Below are 12,274 nucleotides of genomic sequence, written 5' to 3'. Positions count from 1 at the left end.
CTCTGTGGCACCCAGCAACACAAATAATGCGTATGCCAGGAACACGTAGGCTGCTGTGACCTCGAAAATGGGGTACGCGACACACAGGGGCAACCACAGTGGGAAAAATGCGTGCACGACTCACCGTCTGCCTTGTAGTATGAAAAAATCACGTACGCTTAGGCAACTCCAGCCGTCAAAACAAGAAGTAAGCACTGTCGCAGTAAATTAGAAGTGCGGACTCCCACAGTAGTGAAGTAATCGCCTGTGAACCCCCAAAAATACAAAATTCACGCGTCCGTCTCCACGAAAAGCACGTACAGCGCACTGTTCTCCTATGCACACGTTTATCACATACTGAACGACAACGCCCAATGTACACGTGCGGAGTCACTCTGTTTCCGGCTGGCCATGCGAAAGAACACGGAAGACCCACGCTCCTGCCCACAAGGCCATTTATCTGCCCCCAACTGCCCCAAGCTGCCTCCTAGAGCCATCTGCTGCTGCCAGCTCACTCTGTGTGCCTGCTGCCCACGTGCCCTGCATTTTGGTGCCTGCTCTGAAGCCATTGCCAGTGATCCTGTTGCTGTGACCACCTCTGCTGATCCTGAAGACCCCCAACTGCCATTTCATCACTCCAAAGCCCAGACCCAGGACCACCTGACCACCCACACCTGCCTCGGGGGTTGCCATGTCTGACCCATCTCCATCTGAGGCAAGTGGCAACCCCCCGGCAGAGAGGCAGAGGGCAGTTAGCTTCTCTACCACAGAAGTTGGCATCCTGGTGGAGCAAGTCCTGGGGTATCATGATGCCCTGTTCCCTGGACCGTTGCAAGTCGGCAAGGAAAGACAGAGGAAGATCTGGGTGGACATTGTGGGTGCCATCAACACGGAGGGGGTGGCACCGCACGACTACCGACATGTCCATAAGCACTGGGAAGACTCCAAGTCCAGATCCCACAACAAGGCCCGCCACCTCCTCAAGGCAGTTGATGATTGAGCGAGGCGCCGGGGCCGGTTGACCACCAACGAGATGAGGGTCCTGGAGCGCTTCTACCCAGCGCTGTACTCCCAGGTCTTGGAGTTGGTGCTCTGTCTGGAGTCGACTGGTAAATGTTCATGTGTTCTTGTCCACCATAGAGCATGTTGACGTGTGGCTGGAGTGTGCACCTTGCCCTTATGTCTGGCATGCCACCTGTACATATGTCTGTGTGCATGTCCCTGATAGTGCTGCATGTGAGTCCATTCAGGCTGTCCCACATCAATGGCGCCTGTGTTGCAATGCATGATGCGCGCCAGCATGTTACGAGGTGCACATGTTTGCATACCTGTATCTGGACTGGGGAATGCGAGAGGTGTGACACATGGGTGCTCATGTCACCATCATGGACATACATGGTGTACATGTGCATATGTCTGGGTAGTGAGTGTGTGACTGGCCAACCCCATGGATGCATGACACATGAGCATCTCAATGCGTAATTGGCTCATGCAGCCCAGTTGTCCCCAAGTGCACTGTGACGGGAGGTCTACATGGCCTGATGTATGTCTTTCAGGTGATGTGTGTGTGTATGTGATGTGCATGTACCATGATGCATGTGAAGTTCAGCCCCTCTTCAGATGTGCTTGCAGTGCCTTGTACATGGATGTGAATGTTTGATGCAAATGGCATGCATATTTGTTGCTTGCACTGACCTGTATGTTGGGGAGGGTGATGATGGTTGTGACGTTTGACAGTGCCACTCATGTGCATTTGCTTTGTGTCAAGCAGACATTTGTTCGGTACACTGATGCTTTTGTTCAATGTCTCCCTATCCACAGCAACGGCGGAGGAAGAGGGAGGAGTTGGCGCTGTGGAGCACCGCAGCAGGGATACCTCCACCAGGCACTGACGCAAGGCCCAGTCGTCCTCCAAGGTTATGTCATCTTTCGGGAGCAAGGAGGCTGGTGCCGCGTCCGTCATCGGCCGCATCTGCCGAGGGGAGGTTCAAGAGGGTGAAGTTGGTCATCGGCTCCTTGGCAGTGGGAGGGACAGGTGAGACCACACAGGGGCAATCTGATGCGGAAGACAGTGGGGAGTCATCCATGTTGTTGCTGGTGGTGATGGTGGAGGAGGAGGAGGAGGAGGAGGAGGAGGAGGAGGAGGAGGAGGAGGCGGCCACATCAGCCCATCACATGGAGCCCGGCAGGGGTGATGAGGTAGGTGTTCCTGGTGCAGTCCAGGGTCAGGGGCCAGAGGCAGTGCAGGTCACTGTGGAGGGACCTGTGACTGCTCCTGTCCCTGGAACTGCGACTGCACCAATGTACGGGCATGCCTCAGGACGGACCCATTCGCAGGTGCCGTATGTATCCACGGAAATGGATCTTCCATTACCTGCGGATGAAGCCATTCGTGACAGGGTTAAACCTGTGCTAGCCGGAATTGCGAGGCTCACAGCCAGCATTCGTCATGATGTGGAGGCTTCCAATCGGGGGGCTTGCACATCATCACAATGAGATCTGTCACCTCATAAATTGGCCAGCACAGTTCATGGTCAGGAATGTCCTACATGTGCTGGCCACTGCTGTGACCCCCCCATCCTCCTCTTCCTCTACTGCGCTCCAGTCCTCCCTGCTGTCTTCCGGCCCTGATACCACCAGAGCCCCCTGTGTACCTGTCCCAAACGCGGTGGCCAGGCTGGTGGAGACCACATCCCTGCCACTGTCGGGAGTCCGAGGATCATCAGAGGGGGTCACCGCAGCAACAGGACCAATGGCAATGGAGGAAGTGCAGGCACCAAACAGCAAGGCACGTGCACGACAGCCCCGGGGGTTGTCATCATCCCGGAGGCTGTCTCGGAGGCGCAGGCACCAGGCTTTTTGGCGGCAGCAGGCTCGACGTAGGAAGCAGAGGAGAAGAGAATGAGTCAAGGCTACCTCGCCCTTCAAGCGCTAAGCGGATGTCAGAATCGATCTAGAGTCTAGTGGAAGAACATTAGATTACACTAGTGGAACAGGGTGTGTTGAGATAAAAATACTGACTAAAATCAAAACAGACATGACAAATTGACAGTCTAGTGTACATAAATGCATGACAGAAAAACAATGAATGACATTTGTATGTGAACATGAAACCAATTTGGGTTATTTCACAATGCAAAATGCATTTTAAGATGTTTTTTAAGTGCATGACTTATGGTGAGACTTGACGACACTGTATTTAGGTGTTTGTTTCAAGTTCAGAACAGTTAATTGCTCAAGAGCAGTTATTTAATAACACAGTTAACAAGGAAGGTGTACGAACTGTCATCAGGACTGGCCGTGTTCATGAAGGCATGAAGGAAAGTAATTTTTCATGGTATGATCTAAAAATAATAGATATAATAAAAATAAGTGGACGTGTTGCCAAAGAAATTTTGTTGGCTGAGCTCTAGAAAAGATTATGATGACATACTGTTTATTTTATGTAATTTTCTGCTGTCGGGCTGTGGACGGGTGCCATCATTGCGAGCGTCGGATCATCAAACATGATGCATCAAAGACCTGTAATAATTAGGTCAAGATGTTGCTACAATTCCAAATATTGCTTATAGGTGGCATATCAAAGCACTTCATATGATAATACTAAACTGTTCCGCTCACCTGGTATCCACGGGGGCGCCACACGATACTGGATGGAGGTCTAAGCGCTATCCCGGACCCCTCACTGCTTGGTTATGTGCCAGACGTTGGGTAGCGCCTATAATTGGAGAATGGAGGGTTAAGATACTGGTTCTGTGATGCGTGGACTCCCACCTCCCTCTGGTCTAAATCCCCTCCCTTGGGGTTATTGCTCACCTTAGGTTTTTGTGCGTTGAACTCTCCATCCTTTGTCTCTGTGCAGGGGCACATGGGTTGGTGCAGGCGTTCCGTGGACCTAGTTGCTTCACTGGTCCTTGTGCCCTTATGTCTGGTCCAGACCGGTTGTGACTCCGACTCTGCTTGCTGCCTTCCAGGTGAGTTATAATGCATTTTCTGTCTTTATTCTGTCTTTCTTTCCCTGTTTTCTCTGTCTTCTCAGCGTCTTGCTCCACTACGCTGTTCCCTAACAATGTCTCTTTTTGTTTTCACAGGGATGGTTGCGATCTTGGAGTTGCTGCGCCTATGGCAAAGACCACGGTGAGTTATTGATGCGCGGAGCGCTGCACCGTTTATTGGTGTTAATTGCTAACCTGTGTTCTCTTCTTTGTACAGGTTGCAGTGATGTTCCAGTTAATGAGCGATCAAAGCGCTGCTTGTCCAGGTAAGTGCTTTGTTAATGCTGACCTTGTTCCTTCTCCCTTGGAGGTTTTGGCGAAACCCGGAGAAGGGCGAGGTAAGAGAAGCGCAGGATGGATCCAAGACCGGTTACTTCACAGGTAAGTGTTCTTGCTACCTAATGCTGTTCTTGTTCTTCATGGTTATTAATGGAATCCGGATCTAGGGCTTCAGTATCGGGCCGCCGGAGAAGCAGATGAGCAGGAGCTGGACACAGTGAGCGTTGCGCTGCAGGAGTGCAGAATAACGCGAAGCATGTTCTGCTGTTTGGGTGTGATTTAAATAGCCCAGGTAAAGTAGTTCCAGGCCAAAAGTTCCAGGCCCAGTCACAACCAAAACACTAGACCGCATGGTTTGGTTCTAAAGAACTGAGCTGTTTAATAGCCCTCCATGTTGGATTAAGGTCTAAAACTGGTATTGCTTTATTCCTGAAAATGAGACTGGCGCAAAAGGTGCCAGGACTGACTCCATGTATGTTTCTGATGGAGTTTTAAGGCCCTTGGGGCCAGTGTGAAGGGCTTTAGCCCCACTGCTGCCAGGGGACTGTTATACCTGAGGGGCTCAGGGGCATGGATCGTGACATAAAAAAATACTTGGTTTTCAAGGTGAATGGGAAAACTCAGGCGGGACCACAAGATATTATGGTAGCGGTGAAGTGTTGAGCCTGTAAACTTGAAGTTGAGGGAGGAGCCAGAATGGAAAGGGCTCAGTGAACCTCCAAAATCAGGGCATACTATTAGTGTGCTGATTGGTAATAAAGCAAAAGTACCACCATTGGTTATTTGCTTAAAAAGAACCTCAACCAGAGTTCTGACGGATTTCATACTAGAATGTGGTAGACTTGCACTGGCTGAGAACTTCTTTATCTATAAAGACATGTATTTCAAGCAATGCCATGGTGCAAGTATGGGCGCAACCTTTGCGCCTGACATAGTGAATCTATACATGGATCATTTTGAATCGACACACATTTACAGTAACACCAATACTTTCTCAAGAAAAATCGTAACATGGAATCATTATATTGACGATATTTTCCTTATCTGGAGAGGATCGATCCCTAACCTAAATGCATTTTTGCTATGGCTTAACTCGCGCAACACCTCCATCAACTTCACTATCCATTCAGACAAGATGCATATACCCTTTCTGGATCTAGAAATCTACAGAACAGATAACAGTCTAGAAACTACATTGTATCACAAACCTACATCGAAAAATACTTTACTGTCCTTTTCCAGCTTTCATACGGCTAGTCTGAAAGAAAATTTGCCCTTTGGGCAATTTCTGAATTTAAGATGCTACTGCTCCACCAACTTGGATTTTGAAGCTAAAAGTACAGAACTTACTATACGCATGAAAGATCGTGTTTAGCCAGCCCACGTCATACACCGGGCTAAAAAAAGAGCTAGACACACTAAGAGAGATGACTCTCTCACTATAAGACCTAGAGACAAAAAAAAAGAAAAAATGACATGCATCACCATTTACACATCAATTGGCAACCAAGTCAAAAAGACAGTGCTTAAACATTGGAAAATTCTTCAGACGGACTGTTTCAAACCTGAGAAACCACGTTTCGTTTTTAAAAGAGGCAAAAACTTGAAAGACTGACTCGTGCACACCTACAAAGAACCAGAAATTGCACCATCTTCACAGACCACTCTCTGGCAGTTACCTCCTGCAATCGGCCATTTCCGATGCGGTTCCTGCTCAGTGTGCTCCTTCACTAAAGATATAAAAAGCATCGATCTATATGGAATCAACTGGCAATACTGGCACTTTTTGAACTGCAAACAAAATGGTCAGTGTACAGCATTAAATGCCCTTGTGGACTAATATATGTGGGCAAGTGCAAACAGGTAATTCGACAGTGCATCAGCAAACACCGCTCTTGCTTGAAAAACTTGGTTGAAGACAAGCCAATGGTAGTGCACTTCAAAGCACTGGGACACAAATACACAGAATTTACATGGTTCATGATACAAACAGTACCTAACCCCTTTTGGGGCAATGACCGTGATTTACTCCTCAAGAAACTAGAACAAAAATGGATACACCATTCGGATTCAGTTAAGAATGGTCTTAAAGTAGCAAAAGAGTGGAGCTTATTTTTTTCATTAATTATAACATACTAACACAAACATGTTTTGCTCTCCAACTTATGCCACTGATGACTTTAACATCCAGTCCCTCTATTCACACATTTAGAATCCTGTGTACCAATCAATGGTGTCTGAATACTATAGTGCCTTTATGTATAGCAACCATTTATTTTTACAAAAACATGTCTACAAAACATGTTTCTTAACATAATATGATCATGATACAATCTTGCATCTTCAATTGTACAGAAAATTGTACCGGCATCCTGACTGAACTCAAGAACTGTGTCCAACTTGCATTTGTCCAAAGCGACATCTTTTTGTTGTATTTTCTGAGTCTCAATATGAATCCTACATTTAGACATCTTTGACTAAGTAAAATAAGCACCTTAAATTTTAACTCATGCACTGCTCCTATCATGCACCTTTTAATCTGGTGTCTGAATGCTATAATGCATTTATGTATTGTAACCATATATTCTGAAAAAACATGCTTCTTGACACACTGTCATATCAATGTGATCACGATACAATTCTGCATCTTTAAATGTACAGTAAAGTGTATTAGCACTTTGATTTAACTAACATACTGTGTCCATCTTTGACCTGCCCCCAGCGGTATTATTTCATCATTCTCTGAGTCTGGACGTGCGTCTTTATAATTATATATTCAAGCATCTCTGTCTAATCATGCAGTAAGACCATCATCTTTGATTACACTTCCCATCATGCACTGACTTCGAGCGGCACCCCTCTTTCATTATTTTTCAAGCCTCAATGTGAACATCTATGCAGCTTCATCGGCCGCATCATTGAGTATTTCAAAACATATGTAATTGAACTAAACACAGCACTAATTAACTTCCATGAAACCTGCGACACGTCACAATCTTTTGAGACATGCGCATATAGTAACTACACTATGCCCCTTATATCACGCCTGTTCCCCTGGCGACACGATAAATGCACACTACCCGGATCACCATTGCGCAGGAACGAGACACTGCTCCAGGCACCTGGTGGCTCACACCAGGTAAATCACAGCTCCTTTTGTTCTGCTTACCTCCATGGGTTCTTAATCCACATTGCCCACAAGCAACCAATGGTGGTACTTTTGTTTTATTGCCAACCTGCAATCAGCACACTAATAGTATGCCCTGATTTTGCAGGTTCACCGAGCCCTTTCCATTCCGGCTCCTCCCTCAACTTCACGTTTACAGGCTCAACACATCAGCACTACCGTAATATCTCGTGGTCCCTCCTGAGTCTTCCCATTCACCTTTAAAAACCAGGTATTTTGTTTAGTATTATCATTTGAAATGCTTTGATTTGCCACCTATTGGCAATATTTGCAATTGTAGCAACATCTCAACCTTATTATTACAGGTCTTTGATGCATCATGTTTGATGATCCGACGCTCACCATAATGGCCCCCGACCACAGCCCGACAGCACAAAATTACATTAAATAAACGGTATGTCATCATCTTTTCTAGAGCTCAGCCAACAAAATTTCTTTGGCAACACATCCACTTAATTTTATGTCTATGATTTTTAGATGACACCCTGAAACATTACTTTCCTTTGTACCTTCAAGAACACGACCAGTCCTGATGACAGTTCGGACACCTTTCTTGTGAGCTGTGTTATTAAATAACTGCTCTTGAGAAATTAAACGTTCCAAACTTGAAACACCGAAATAGTGTTGACAAGTCTCACCATGAGTCATGCACTAAGCTGTGACTCAAAAAACATCTTTGAAATACCCCAAATTGGTTTCATGTTCACATACAAATGTTGTTCATTGTTTTTCTGTCACGCATTTATGTACAACCCTAGACTGTGTCTATTTGTCATATGTCTGTTTTGATTTTAGTCAGTATTTTTATCAGAATAAAACTGTTATGTTCCTCAACACACCGAGTTCCACTAGTGTAATCTAATGTTCTTCCACTGGACTCTAGATTGATTCTGACATCAATTCTGACATTCTCTCTGTCATACCCTCAAGAGTCAGGCCCCCCGTTACCAAAAAGGAGGGCACCCCAGCCTTTTGTTTTTTGACTCGAATTAGGAGGCAACAGGAATCGGGCCCTCGACATCAGTGGGGCAGGTATTGGCCATCGGGCAGGAGGGAAATGTGGACCTTAACAGGAGGATGTCTTCTGTGTTGGAGAGAATGGGCCAGCAGATCGGAGCAGAGCGGCAGCGGGCACAGAGGGCACGACTCACCATCGCCATGGCGTAGAACACACCGCGTTGGGTGAAGAGGTGGGCTGAGTTTCTCGAGGAGGCTCGCAGGGAGTTTGAGAGGCGCACGTTGGAGTCCCTGCGGGCCCTTGAGGGGAGAGCACAGACCCGCCTCAGGGAAGTAGACAGTTCGGTGATGCCCCGGCTGAAACTCTTGGGGAAAATGGTGAGTCGTAGGACTAGCCCGCTGCCTTTGTAAATAATTCATTGGGAGTAGGTTTCATTTGTGTTTTTTTTTATTTGGAGTTCATGGGCTTTGCTCCACCTCTTGTAAATAGTTCTTTCTTCTTGGACTTATTATGGATGTTGATTTGTGCTCTGGGATCAAGGACACTGGAGCTTTGTGTATAGTTGGACGAATATTTTATTTGTTTAAATATTTGTTCACCATGGAGGAATGTTTTTTTTTAATGATTTCTGTTTACATTTTGAGAAGCATCATTGGACATTGACCACTTTTTTTTTGAGTTTTTCATTTTTGACATCACATTTATTTTTGTTTTCAATTTGATTTTCATTTGGATTACATTCATGTTGATTTTACTGGTTGTCTTTTAGTTAGTGTGAACTTTATAAATCAATACATTTTTATTCCTTGAAATCCAAGTGGTGTCTGCTCTCAATGGTTTGTTGCATGTCTCACTCTCCCTTGGCTCTGTTCCATGTCCCTGCTGTTGAGCAATGTTGTTCATGTGTGTGCAAACATGCATGTGTGAATTTGTGATTCCCATGCCATGGGGCATGTACTGGGGAGCAGGAGCAATGGATGGGTGTTGAGGTGCACTGTGGGGGGTGGGGGGCGGGGGGCGGGGGCAGAATGTGGTGGCATTTTAGTGGACATATACTACATGATTGCATGTTAGGCCAATGTGTTGGGGGGGAGGGGATATGAGTCAGGGCCTGCCTGCAGGTTGCCATCACTGCTGGGGGTGGGGGGACATGAGTCAGTGCCTGCCTGCAGGTTGCCATCACTGCTGGGAGCGTGAGGGGACATGAGTCGGGGCCTGGCTGCAGGTTGCTGTCACTGCTGGGGGTGGGAGGGGCATGAGTCGGGGCCTGGCTGCAGGTTGCTGTCACTGCTGGGGGTGGGAGGGGCATGAGTCGGGGCCTGGCTGCAGGTTGCCATCACTCCTGGGGTTGGGGGACATGAGTCGGAGCCTGTCTGCATGTGTGGTGTGGGCTGCTTGTGGGGTATGGTCACAGGTGGGCTGCTTGTGGGGTATGGTCATGGGTGATGGGGGATCTCTTGTGGGGTGGGCTGGCTCTGGGGTATGGTGACGGGTGATGGGTGGTCTTTTGTGGTGTGGGCTGCCTGCGGGGTATGGTTACGGCTGATGGGGGGGTCTCTTGTGGTGTGGGCTGCCTGCGGGGTATGGTGGGGTTAACAATGGACCCGTAGTCATGGATTAGATGGTGGAGGAAAGGTTGGGTAATTGTTAGGAATTGTTATGAAAGGGTTTGCCTTTGTAAGCTCTCACCTCCGAGTAGGACTATTGGCGGTAGTGGAGTGTAGAACAGGTCTGGCAGAAGCACCGCTTCTCACTCGATCTTCGATGATATGGGGTGGCCACGGCATGGACTACCATGGACAGGCCACAGGCAGGCGATCACCCTTTTGAGCCAGGCCGTTACAGATCAGGCTGGCTTCCGCCTTTCGGTTCACCCAGAACGACGAAATAGAGCAATGGGCCCAATCAGGCTACGGGGCTCGGAGGATAGGTCTGGCTAGGCAACGTGGCAACAAAGCATGGCGGCAACCATCTTAAATTTCTCCACGGCTATTCTGAACAAAAGCAATTGATTCAGTGATGCTGCTTGTGGACTGGATCTTCTTTCGTGGGGTGACACAGGCCGCCAGGTGGACTGGTGGTGTTCGTGCAAGTGCACACAGCATTACCTTAGTATCAGTAGTGGTTGGTGTTTTCACGCAGGTCAGATGGTTTTCAGTCCGGATGGGCTCCCCCGTAGAGCGGTATGCCTCTGAATGAGGTCTATAACATTCATCAGTATGCAACTCAAAGGTAGAGAACTTAGGTGGGCTACTGTTGAAAATGAATGTTTCAGTATAGTTTTGAGCTGTAGGCATTTTAAGCCCTACCTTATGGGGTCTACCTTCAAGGTCCACATAGGCCATAAGCCTCTAAAATGGCTTATGCAGATCAAGGGTGAAAACCTGAAACTGCTCAGGTGGTCCCATAGCCTGCAAGGGCTAGACTTCACTATTGAGCATACACCAGGGAAGAGTCATGATAATGCAGATGGCCTTTCCAGAAGATATGTTGACCGTCTGGATGAGGGTGTCAATCTTGCGGGAGATTAGACCACCCTAACCTCAGTCTCGGGGGTGGGGGGGGCTACTGTGATGCTGGACATGCATTGGAGGGACAGGGCCTCCATGTCCTTGTCCTGTACTCCCTTATGTGTTATGTTGTTTTCTGCACAGGAGTCCATGTGGGACTGCTTGCCGTCGTTGAAATCCGAAAGCTGTTGTGTCTGTCAAGGACTGATCCAAGAGAGGACCTGGCTAGGAGACCTCTTCCCGAGCTACGAAGCATCATCGTGTAAAAGTTCATCTTCACCATGGGACCCTGGAGGCTGCTGACCGGAGACGTGGTCCACCGAGGAATCCTGAAGTGAAGCACCCAGACATCGAAGTCCATCATCGTCGACCAGGGTCCGGAGGACCGTTGGGACCACTGGAAGCCTGTCGAGTCATGTTGCCCAGAAGTGGGGACAGCTTCACACTGTGCTGCTTGACGACTGGAACCGTGCTGTTCCACCTTTGCCTAAGACATGTGAAACGAAGGACTCCCTTGCCATTACAGTTGACCGCTTTGTCCCGCTGGACAAAGTCAAGGTCACTGACGAACCAAGGAAAATCCGCCGGTGGGTTTCCCGCCACCCGAAGCCCACAAAGACGCAGATGAAGATCCAAAAGCCAGCCGTGGTCAAGTCCCGATCGTCAACGCCAATGCGGACACCTTCTGCCGAGCCTATGTTCTTCATTGAGTCATCTTTGCTGCATCGAACTCTCTTCTTCGAGGACTCTCGACGCTGAGGTTTACATTCCTTCAAGGTCTCTCAATGCCCTGTGGCTAAAGGGAGTTCACCCACGAGGAATCAGTCAACAAACCGTCAAAGAAATTCTGCTAAACTCAGATACATTGGGGTAGTAGAACATTTTAGCAGGAAACAAGACTATTTTAAACATATATGGACTGGGCTTGTTGATACCCTTTATTTACAGGTTGCCCAGGTGGAGGGATCCTCACACAGAACTGTGACCTAGTATCTAAAGTACTAGTCTGCCCTTGTTTAACCTAACTTGTCTTTATTCCTATGTCTGATGTTGATTCACATTGCTATTTGACTTGTATGCCATTGAAACTGTCAGCAGTTGGTGCATTTTAAAGGAGTCAAGAGTTAACTGTGGTACCACATAGATATTGTACATATTTGTCATATTAGATTTACCAAAGTACAGTGTCTTATTGATTATGTATGTATACATAACACATTTATATAAATGTGTTATCACATAACATAGTGTGAGAACATTCCTTTGTGGGGGCCTGGGGACTACACTGTCCAGGGGCGTTGCTAGGGGGGGCTAAGGGGCCTAAAGCCCCTGATCTTTTGGCTGTAGCCCCGGATAGAATCTCAGG

This window comes from Ambystoma mexicanum, chromosome 3p (assembly GCF_040938575.1).
Source record: "Ambystoma mexicanum isolate Mex_15411 chromosome 3p, UKY_AmexF1_1, whole genome shotgun sequence".
Lineage (NCBI taxonomy): Eukaryota > Metazoa > Chordata > Amphibia > Caudata > Ambystomatidae > Ambystoma > Ambystoma mexicanum.
Note: the sequence above shows the minus strand (reverse complement) of the source record.